The sequence below is a fragment of the Engraulis encrasicolus genome, unplaced genomic scaffold (genome assembly GCF_034702125.1).
Source record: "Engraulis encrasicolus isolate BLACKSEA-1 unplaced genomic scaffold, IST_EnEncr_1.0 scaffold_90_np1212, whole genome shotgun sequence".
NCBI lineage: Eukaryota > Metazoa > Chordata > Actinopteri > Clupeiformes > Engraulidae > Engraulis > Engraulis encrasicolus.
Genome location: NW_026946258.1, coordinates 77,501 through 87,052, shown reverse-complemented (window position 1 = coordinate 87,052; position 9,552 = coordinate 77,501).

The window sequence follows — 9,552 nt, the reverse complement described above, 5'->3', positions numbered from 1 at the left end:
AGAACCCTCCCCGAATGCAAGGCCCTATAGCGAAAAGAATGCTCCTTACCTCCTACGCACCATGGGCGACAGGGCATTTAGTGTTGTTGGCCCCAAACTTTGGAATTCACTCCCACTGTCTCTTCGTCAGTGTTCCACACTATCTACTTTTAAATCTAAGCTGAAGACACACCTTTTCATTTCTGCTTTTCCACTTCAGTGACAGGCACTTCCACTTTATTTTAATCATCAGTTTATTTTTAATTTTACATACTATCATTTTTTTTTTCCCCTCATTTTATTTTATTTTCAAATGCATTCTGCTTCTTTTTCTTACTTGAAAACATTTATCTTTATTGTACTTTTATTTCTATTTTATTTTTGCATTTTAATTACTCTCCTATTGTTAATTCACTGAAGCTTTGTTTTACTTTCCCTACTGTTATGTATTTGTTTTGATTGTAAAGTGTCCTTGGGTATCTTGAAAGGCGCTCAAAAATAAAATTTATTATTATTATTATTATTACCTGTACGAGTCAACGCACTCACTTACAGCGAGAAGCACCAGCTAGAGTGTCCTCCCTGACATCAACAACACAACCCCCGGTCAGTGGTGGAACGGAAGGAAGCGAAAGGGCTTCCGTGTCTCACTGCAGTCTAATTATGGGAAGTTGGAGTCCGCCCCGTAATCAAGCAAACCCCGCTCCTCCAATCAATGCCAATTTCGGGAGATGGGTGATGGAATGCAATTCCACCCGCTACATTCTACCCCCACTTTTTAAGTCGTCGCCCCGACCGACCAATGGGGCAATTTTCACACAGGGGCGTTACTTGTTGACGGCTGGGGTGCTTGCTCATCCACCTGGGTCACTACAGTCTTGGGAAGATGGTGGGGGTTGGAATGATGACCCGCGGTGCACCGAGTTGTCCGGCGCAGCACTGGAGAAAGCGGCACCACAGTACTCTCCCCTGCCACAGGAGAGTTTAAACGAGGGGCCGCTGCCAAGGCAGGAGGTCCCTGCGGCACCACAGAGCGGTCATCAGAGCACAGCTCCGGGGAACCTGAAGCTTCACCTGGAGAGAGCGACAAGATATCCTCCTGAGGGGTAGCCCCACCTGAGACCACAGGGGCCCTGTCGGGAGGAGTGCCGGGGTTCGGCGTAGGGTGAAGTGGAGCTGCCTCAGAAGACAACAACAAGAAATCTTCCTCACTCGGGGGATCCTCCTCGGGTGTACCAGCAGCTGAAGCCATCGGAGGCCTATCCAGGGGTGCAGAAAAGGCGCAAGGAATTTGTGCCTTCAATGAGTCCCTATGAACAGTCCGCACCTTCTGCAAGTTGTCTTGTGGGGCAATGGTGTAGACAGCCCCACCCTGGTCTGGTGCTTTAAGCACTTGGTACACCACAGAGCTCCAAATGTCTTGAATCTTATGCCGCCCACGGGCACTATGGTCTCGGAGATAAACCAATTGTCCAACTTGCAATGGGGCCTCACGAACTCGTTGATCATGTTGCTCTTTCCGGCGATTAGCAGCCATGGTCAAGCGCTCTTTTGCCCCTTCGAAAGCGAGCCTGAGTCTTGTCTGATGCTCGATCATCCAATCGTGTACGGTCCCAGGTACAGGATCCTGGACCCTGCCCAACAGAAAGTCCACTGGCAGGGTGGGCTCACGGCCAAACATCAAAAGAAACGGGGACTCCCCGGTGGCCTGATGAGGCGTGGTGTTATAACAATAAAGGACCTGGGGAAGACAAGCAGTCCAATCACGTTTCCGTGTCACGGGCAGGGTGCGCAGCAGGTTGTGAAGAGTTCTGTTAAAGCGCTCACACTGCCCGTTACCAGCCGGGTGGTATGGGGTGGTGCGGGACTTGGAGATCCCATACAAGGAACACAGTTGTTGGATCAGGCTGCTTTCAAAGCAGCGGCCCTGGTCCGAATGAATGCGGCCAGGAACCCCGAAGCGATAGAACCATTCATTCAGTAGTACCTGGGCCACAGTGCAAGCACGCTGATCCCTCGTGGGCACGACCTGAGTGTACTTACTGAAAACATCAGTCATAACCAGAGCATTTTCCATCCCGTTCTGAGCTGGTTCCAACAGGGTGAAGTCTATGGCTACGATCTCGTTGGGCCTAGAGGCGAGCAGATGGGGAACTGCGCGGAACTGATCCAGAGTCCTTGGCCACTTGGCAGCGGGTACAATCCTGACACCACTTTTGAACATCCGCTGCCATGCCCGGCCAATAGCAGCGCAGACGCATCAGTTCCGTAGTCCGCTCCACACCTTGGTGGCCATGATCCTGGTGTAGATTATTCATGACCTCTGACCATAAAACCTCAGGCAGGAGAAGCTGCAAGATTTCCTCTCCCCCGTCAGGACGACGGACTCTGCGGTACAAAACTCCGTCTTTCTCCCGGAAGCGCTTCCACTCTCGCAGGAGCAACAGCATTCGCTTGGAGAGACTCTGTCGCTCTTCCCGATTAGGCCGAGCGCGCCTCCTCCAGAATACCAGCAAGTCCCTCAGAAGTGGATCCGCCTCTTGCAAAGATTTAAGATCGGAGGGAGATTGACGTGGGAGGACAGAGACTGCTGACAGAGTAGCCTGTACCTCAGCATCCTGAGCGGGGGCCGGCTGAATGCATTGGGGGACTAAGGTGCCAGGAAGGGTGTACTCTCTTAAACCAGCACTGGACATGTATTGGCGAGAGAGAGCGTCAGCATTTCGGTTGCTCCTACCAGAACGGTATTTGACCTCAAAGTCAAATACCGCAAGCTGTGCTACCCAGCGGTGCTCCGTGGCCCCTAGCTTAGCAGAATGGATATAGCTAAGGGGGTTGTTATCAGTGAAGACAACACACTTATGCCCCAAGAGGTATTCTCGAAATTTCTCCGTCATGGCCCACTTGAGCGCAAGAAATTCCTGTTTCATTGAACTATAATTTGTCATGTTGCGCTCAGTGGGCCGTAAACCTCTGCTGGCATAAGCTACGGGCCACACCCTACCCGCCTGTTCCTGAGAAAGAACAGCCCCAAGGCCACTGAAACTAGCATCCACCTCGAGGATAAACGGTAAGGAGAAGTCCGCGTAGGCCAACACCGGTGAAGAGACCAACCGCAACTTCAACGCCTCAAAGCTCTCCTCGCACTGAGATGTCCAAGCGTCCTCCAGAATCTTGTTCGGTGCCCTCCTGGTTTTCGTACCCGAGAGATCTGCCACCAGTTTGTGCAGGGGGCTTGCCAGTTTGGCAAAGCCCGCGACGAATCTCCTATAATAACTGGCAAAGCCCAGAAAGGAACGTAGCTGGGTAACACACCGGGGGCGTTGCCAGTTAGCCACAGCTTCCACCTGAGCGGGATCCGTGGATACTCCTTTGCTGGAGATGACGTGTCCTAGATAGCCCACCTCTTCCCGGAAGAAGAAACATTTTTCCAATTTGGCTTTCAGGCCTTCGGTGTGGAGCCGACGGAGGACAACTTCAAGTCGTTCGAGGTGTTGAGCAAAGGAAGAGGAAAAGACCACAATGTCGTCCAAATATAGTAGTAACGACGGGTGCTGTTGATCCCCAAACATTCTCTGCATCAGCCTCTGAAACGTGCTTGCGGGCTGTACGCATTGCAGGTGGTACCATGAAGTTTGTTCCCAGTACTTGCTCGGAGCAATTGGCTGGTCCGACTGCTCTCTTTGAACCTCCAGAGTCGGGGTTGCCCGCAGGTCTGTTGGCGTCGCCCTGTCTGGTCCCGGTGACGGGGGGCACCGCTTATGTTCCAGTGGTCAATGTCGGAGTGACCGATGTTCTTCTTTACCCACGAACTAGTTTGGGCTTGCTCAGCAGTGCACAGATCGTCAGCTTGCCAACTGGAGTCTCGGAAGTGAGGCCGACCATCGCCACAATGTCATCGCAGACCGTGACGCCCATGCAAGACAGAATTGAGTCCGTGGACTTGTCAACCCTGTCTGTTGCGGAACAGGGCAACGTTAAGAGCTTGCTGCAGAAGTATGCGTCCGTGTTCTCGTCCCATGAGGGCGACTTGGGCTGTACCAACTTGATCTCCCATGACATCCCCCTATTGGATGACGTGCCTGTTCGACAGAGGTATCGACGAATCCCACCTGCGGAATATGATGTGGTGAAAGCCCACATCAATCAACTCCTCGAGTCCCAGGTAGTAAGAGAGAGTAGTAGCCCGTACGCCTCCCCGATCGTCCTTGTGAAGAAGAAAGACGGAAGCCTCCGTATGTGTGTCGATTACCGTCTGCTGAACAGGAAGACGCGCAAAGATGCTTTCCCCTTACCTCGTATTGAGGAGAGCTTGGATGCGCTTGCGGGTGCTCGTTAGTTTTCGACACTTGATCTTGCTAGCGGGTACAACCAAGTCCCAGTCTCTGAAGCAGACAAGCCCAAAACCGCATTCTGTACGCCATTTGGACTTTTTGAATGGAACAGAATGGACACACTTAAACAAAAAACAAAAAACAAAAAATATTAATGATAAAATGAAACATTCTCAAAGAAAACATGAGAGACAAAGTTCCTCGTTAAGTCCATGGGGTTCCACTGTGTTCAGTGTGTGGATCCAGAAGGCTTCTCTTCTCAGTAGAAGTTTGACCACGTCACCACCTCTTTGGGGAGGTGTAATGCTGTCTATTCCCCAGAATTTAAGCGAAGCGCATGAGCCATGATTCGCCTTTACATAGTGGCGCGCTATTGCATAGTCCAAGTTCTTATTTCTTATGGCAGCCTTGTGCTCAGCAATTCTGACTTTCAGCGCTCTGAAGACTTTGTCTCTCATGTTTTCTTTGAGAATGTTTCATTTTATCATTAATATTTTTTGTTTTTTGTTTTTTGTTTAATTGTGTCCACTTGGGTGTTTAGAATGCTCTGGCCCATAATGATTATTTTCACTTTGATTTATTTTCACCTTCACTTTATTTCTTTACTGACAAATGAAAACTTTTAGATCTACCATGAGTGCCCTTACTGGTTAACTACTACACACACCCACCCCCCTTTGAAGAACCAATGCCAAAGCAGAAGGGAGGGAAGATGTCTTTATTTTGACTGTGGTATCACCAGTATGGTTTGACTCTGAGGAAGGCGCAGGTGCGCCGAAACGTCAGTCATTTTGTGCACCAAAATAAAAAACCTCTAAAAAAGTTGCTGAGTGCTCCAGTCATCTCTGGGTCTAGTCACTGTGAAGTAGCCCAGCTTGTCTTTATACTGCTGTCCTCGACGGTGAGCACCACCAAGGCTGAAGCGCAGACATCCCCTCTTTGAAGTGTAACCCCGGAGTGTTCCAAGGACAACCTCCCTGTCACTGCTGCTCGCCTAACAATGGAGACTTTCGCTTCAATCAACGCAACTACCACGAACAAATCAGATATTCTGACCTATTCGGAGGAACAAGGTGCCAAAATAGTACTACCGCACTCGATGTTTCAGGATCTGTTTACGACGCCAGAGCATACTACTCTCTCCCTTACAAGAGACCTGGAGGATCTGAAAAAAAGAGACACCCGACTCCTCTGGCATTCCATTACGCTTTCAGAGTATTGGAGAGTTAAGCGAATCCCTCGCGGGCTTCGCCTGAAGAAAATACCCTCGTTTGGACTAGATGACCCTGAATTCATGCAGAACTGGGAAAAGATCTTAAACAAGTGCTCTTTGGATCTCATGCTGTTGACCATCGAAAAAACGAAGATGGAAAGAGAGAAGACTTCTACAGCGATCCAACAAACAGAAGAGAAGATAAAGACGCAAACCAACGGTGACGCCGAAGCTATACTCAACAAAATCAACTCCGACCTCAAACAATTCCAAGTTGAACTACAAAATTACAAGATACAGAAGTATGAAACGGTGGCAAAGGACTATGCGGAAGGAAGAATCTACGATTGGAGAAATGACGTGAAGAGGAGACCATCCAGGAAACCGCGCACCGCGCGTCAATCAAGGAACAGGGACCGTTTTTCCACCTCGGCCAGCGAATGGGAGTCTCCACACGCCAGTGACGCAGAGAACCAACAAGATACCCGAGCTTTTTTACCCAACGCCAGGCCCCCCCAACAAAGAGGACGAGGAGGGGTTCGAGGGGGCGCAAGAGGAAGACCTCCAAAGGAGCCGACTCGACGCTCTCCTCGCAACCAGTTCGAGCCTCCCCACAGACGGTAATTAATATCTCCGGATCGGACATCAGTGAAGCAGAGATGCAAGTCATGAATAAAGGTTTATCTTTCTGTCCCTCCAACAACATAAACCCCTTCACACTCAAAGTTGACACTTTCAAGTTTATACGCTCACTGCATTTAAAGCACCTCTTCTCCCGCCAGCCAAACGCACTGTTGAATGCCAATGCAATCATGCGTAATTCCCAACCTGTACATTCACCCACTAGCAGGGAAGTCACACCATTTAGGAAAAAATCCACCTTTGTCCCTCATTTCAACCATAATCCCTCTATCTTGGCCTACAAAAACCTAATTGAGAATGACCTCACCAAATTGTGCAGCAAACCACAACGCAAAAAAGGCAACATGACTGCAATGGAAATTAAAAGCCTGAATGAACTAGAGCAAAGAAAAGACCTAGTCATCCGCTCTGCGGATAAAGGGGGATCGGTGGTTGTGATGAATAAACAGCAATATGACACAGGCATCATGTCCCAATTAAATGAAACGGCACATTACACACGACTTCCAAGCAATCCCATGGAACAATACAAAGTCATAATTGACGAAGTTGTCCAGACTGCACACACCCGTGGTTGGATAACAGAAAAGGAAAAAGAGTTTTTGATGGTGAAACACCCGATATGTCCTATTTTTTATGGTCTACCCAAGGTTCACAAGTCACTCGAAAATCCTCCCCTCAGACCAATAGTCTCTAGTATTGGATGCTTAACGGAACCGCTTTCCCAATACCTGGACTTTTTTCTGAAGAAATATGTTACAAATCTTCCATCCTATTTGGGGGACACGACGGACATTTTAAATACACTGAAGGAATTCAAATATGATGGTGAATACATACTAGTGACATGTGATGTACAGAGCCTATACACTTGTATCCCACACACAGCTGGCATGGAGGCCCTCTCACATTTCTTTAACACCCGTGCACCTGAGATGGTACCCCCTAATGAATTTCTTTTAACATTGGCTGAATTAATATTAACAAAGAATTACTTTCAATTCTCGGGCGTGTACTATTTACAGAGACAAGGAGTGAGCATGGGAAGCTGTTTTGCGCCATCGTATGCGTGTTTAGTGATGGGACTTTGGGAAGAGAAATTCATATTTAATCCCAACAATAATAGTTACTTATCATGCATCCCCCTATGGAAACGCTACATAGATGACGTCATATTCACATGGACTGGAACCCTTACTGACCTCAAAAAATTCATGGATTATATCAACAGCACTACCCCATTCTTAAGATTTACAAGTGAACATTCTCCGGAAAAAGTGGACTTCCTCGATCTGACTATTCTCCGAAATGCCCAAGGCCAACTAGAAACCACTATCTATCGCAAACCCCTCAGTAGAAACACGCTCCTCAGAGCAGACAGTCACCACCCCAAACAATTAATAAAAAATATTCCAATCGGTCAATTCCTACGTCTAAAGAGAAACTGTAGCAGTGACGCAGACTTTAACACAAAGGCCATGGAAATGGCGGAGCGCTTCCGCGAACGCGGGTATGCTGAAACGGACATAGACACAGCCTATCAGCGAGCCAAAGGCACAGAGAGGGCACACCTACTGAGAAAATCAAGGCGCGCTTCAGCACAGAGACTATGCTTCTCAACTGAGTACTCAAACCTGGGTGGAGAGGTAAAGCAAATTATCAAGAAACACTGGCATGTCTTACAAAGCGACCCGGCCCTAAGTGACATTTGTGCTGAACAACCACGCATCGCTTTTAGGAAAACGCGCTCACTGAGAGATCGACTTGTGCATACATCACCCAGCCCTCCTAAACAGCTAGGCTGGCTGACAGCACCCCCCCAAGGGTTCTACCGATGTGGTCGATGCACCCACTGTTCAAACTCGAATGACACCAAACAGTTCTCCCACCCACATACTGGCAAAAAGTTTAAAATCAACTCATTCATTAACTGCAATACCACCCATGTCGTTTACATCCTAAAATGCCCTTGTGGACAGACGTGGGACAGACCAAACGAGCGCTGAAAGTCAGAATTGCTGAGCACAAGGCTGCCATAAGAAATAAGAACTTGGACTATGCAATAGCGCGCCACTATGTAAAGGCGAATCATGGCTCATGCGCTTCGCTTAAATTCTGGGGAATAGACAGCATTACACCTCCCCAAAGAGGTGGTGACGTGGTCAAACTTCTACTGAGAAGAGAAGCCTTCTGGATCCACACACTGAACACAGTGGAACCCCATGGACTTAACGAGGAACTTTGTCTCTCATGTTTTCTTTGAGAATGTTTCATTTCATCATTATTTTTTGTTTTTTGTTTTTTGTTTAATTGTGTCCACTTGGGTGTTTAGAATGCTCTGGCCCATAATGATTATTTTCACTTTGATTTATTTTCACCTTCACTTTATTTCTTTACTGACAAATGAAAACTTTTAGATCTACCATGAGTGCCCTTACTGGTTAACTACTACACACACCCACCCCCCTTTGAAGAACCAATGCCAAAGCAGAAGGGAGGGAAGATGTCTTTATTTTGACTGTGGTATCACCAGTATGGTTTGACTCTGAGGAAGGCGCAGGTGCGCCGAAACGTCAGTCATTTTGTGCACCAAAATAAAAAACCTCTAAAAAAAGTTGCTGAGTGCTCCAGTCATCCCTGGGTCTAGTCACTGTGAAGTAGTCTTGATACTGCTGTCTTCGACGGTGAGCACCACCAAGGCTGAAGCGCAGACATCCCCTCTTCGATGTGTTATAGTTTGACAATATTATAGAGAAGTGTAGACAAGATGAAATTAATGTAATATTTTAGCTGACTAAATTTATTTTAGATTTCGTTGACTAAAATTGTATGAATTTTAGTCGACTAAAACTATACTAAAATAAAAATTATTTAGATGACAAAATTTTGACTAAAACTAAAATTACATTTTCGTCAAGAGACTAAAACTAAAACTAAATTAGAAATTCCTGTCAACATTAACACTAGCAGAAAGGGGCGCAAAATCTTTGCAAAAAATGAGAAAATGCCTCCACAAAATCAGACATTTTGACCGCAAAAATCACAAAATCCCACTGCAAAATCCTGGAGGGACTGGTTTGTGTGTGTGTGTGTGTGTGTGCGTGCGTGCGTGCGTGCGTGCGTGCGTGCGTGCCTGCGTGCGTGCGTGTGTGTGTGTGTGTGTGTGTTGGTTGGTGGGTGTATATATTTAACCTGCCAGATAGGAGCTGTGTGTGCGTGCGTGTGTGTCTGTGAGTGTCTGCAGGCCCGTTGCGTTAAGGTAAGTAATGTAGGCAGTTGCCTAGGGCCCCCGAGTAGGAGGGCCCCCCAAGGACGACAGGTTATGTATTCAACAGCAATGATGATTTGAAATATTGAAATAGCTTTATAATAAGGCACTGTCAT